This window comes from Nycticebus coucang, chromosome 18 (assembly GCF_027406575.1).
Source record: "Nycticebus coucang isolate mNycCou1 chromosome 18, mNycCou1.pri, whole genome shotgun sequence".
Classification (NCBI taxonomy): Eukaryota; Metazoa; Chordata; class Mammalia; order Primates; family Lorisidae; genus Nycticebus; species Nycticebus coucang.
The window spans coordinates 28,155,786-28,157,972 of record NC_069797.1 but is presented as its reverse complement, the minus strand read 5'-3'; the positions used below and the strand labels follow the sequence as shown (position 1 = coordinate 28,157,972).

Sequence of the window (2,187 nt, the reverse complement as noted above, 5' to 3'; positions counted from 1 at the left end):
TTATTTTTAAAATCTAAGTATATACACTCAAAAATGAATGAGGTATGACAAGTTTGAGGACTTGCCGCAACGTGCTTGTGTTGGCAGCACTGTACAAACAACTCAGTATGATTTCATAACCTCAGCATATCAGTTTCTCACAGCTGTGTTTGTGTTGACATGTGGCAGTGTCTTGCCAAGTGGCATTCATCATCATTGTTGGGTCTTTCTGAGTGCCATTTGATGATAGCTCAGATGGTCATTCCAGAAAAAGAGTTCCAAGATTGCTTTGAAAGGTGGACTAGGCCCTGGTGTCAGTACATAGTTTCCCAAGGGAAGTACTTTGAAGGTGACTGTAGCGATACTCAGCAAAGAGGTATGTAGTGCTCTTTCTAGGATGAGTTCATGAACTTAAATGTCAGACCCAGTATATGTCCAGATATGCATAGAAAAGAATCTGAAAAAGATGCATAGAGCTGTTAAAGGTGATTACTTCTGAGACATGAAATTGATAGGATAATAGGAAATACTTAACTTTTGTTTTATAGGTTAAATTTTTTTTTTTTTTTTGAGACAGAGTCTCACTTATTAACCCTCGGTAGAGTGCCGTGGTGTCACAGCTCACAGCAACCTCCAAATCCTTGGGCTTAGGCGATTCTCTTGCCTCAACCTCCTGAGTAACTGGGATTACAGATGGTTAGTTTAATTTTTATGAATATTTATTCCTTTAAAAAAGAGGAAAGTAATGTGTCTACTCCTTTCCAATTTTATACCTTTTTATTTATTTTTCTTATTGTGTTAGCTTAGAATTTTGAGAACAATTGTTTCTAAGAATAGTAAGAGATACCATCCTTCTTTTGTTCCTTACTTTAATAGTTGCACCTTTAGTATTTTGCAATTAATATTGGCTATTGGTGCTCACTTTGGCAGCACATATACTAAAATTGGAACAATACAGAGAAGATTAGCATGGCCCCTGGGCAAGGATGACACACAAATTCGTGAAGCGTTCCATATTTTTCTATGAATTGTTGTAGCCAGTGAATTGTATTGTATTGTCACATAATAGTTTGAAGAAAACTCAGCTGTTGAAAGTTTTTCCCTTCCTCTGACTGCTGCTTGGGTGTTCTTGAAGGCTGTTTCTTACTTAAGTATAGGTTTTTTTAACCTTCATTTCAAACTATTCCTTCATTTGAATATTAATGGCTTTTTCCATTAAAGAATTAAACAATAAAATATATATATATATTGACTCTTGGTTTCTAATATTTTTTATAATGGTAAGGAAGTACCTTGCTGTTATTATTTACTTGGGAGGTGTTTATCAGGTAAGTTTGTTGAATTTTATTGTTTTTATTTTTAAGTTTGTTGAATTTTATTAAAGGTTTCTTTTTGGTTGGGCATGGTGGCAGTTCATGCCTGTAATCCTAGCATCTGGTGGGCCGAGGTGGGTGGATTGCTTGAGCTTAGGAGTTTGAGACGAGACTGAGCAAGAGCGAGACCTTGTCTCTATCAAAAATAGTAAAAAATTGGCCATGTGTTGTGGTGGGCATCTGTAGTCCCAGCTACTTGAGAGGCTGAGACAAAAGGATCACTTGAACCTGAAGTTTAAGGTTACTGTGAGGTAGACTTAATCTACAGCACTCTAGCCTGGGGCAACAGGGTGAGATTCTGCAACAATAAAATAAAATAAAATGAATAAACTAAAATGAAATAAAATAAAAGGATTTTTGTCATCTATCATGATGATCATATAGTTTTTCTCCTTAGTTTTATTAATATGACAAATCACAATGCCAGGCGAGGTGGCTTATGCCTGTAATCCTAGCATTTTGGGAAGCCAAAGCAAGTGGATTGCCTGAGCTCACAGGCTCAAGACCAGCCTGAGCCAGAGTGAGACCTCATCTCTAAAAAAAATAGCTGGGCAGGGCAGCTCCTGTGGCTCAGTGGGTAGGGTGCCAGCCCCACGTACCGAGGGTGGCAGGTTCAAACCCGGCCCTAGCCATATTGCAACAAAAAAATAGCCAGGCATTGTGGCAGGTGCCTGTAGTCCCAGCTACTCAGGTGGCAGAGGCAAGAGAATCGCCTATGCCCAGGAGATGGAGGTTGCTGTGAGCTGTCTCTACAAAAAAAAAAAAAAAAAAAATAGCCGGGCATTGTGGTGGGTTCCTGTAGTCCCAGCTACTTGGGAGGCTGAGGCAAGAGAAT

The 2,187-nt window shown here is 38.8% G+C and overlaps 1 non-coding gene across 1 annotated transcript; it reads left to right on the top strand.

Annotated features, from left to right (window-relative positions):
- The first annotated feature begins 893 nt into the window (after positions 1-893).
- On the top strand, positions 894-1,000 carry LOC128571319 (U6 spliceosomal RNA). Its single transcript, XR_008375751.1, has one exon. It is a non-coding gene; the product is annotated as a U6 spliceosomal RNA (small nuclear RNA).
- The last annotated feature ends 1,187 nt before the right edge of the window (positions 1,001-2,187 follow it).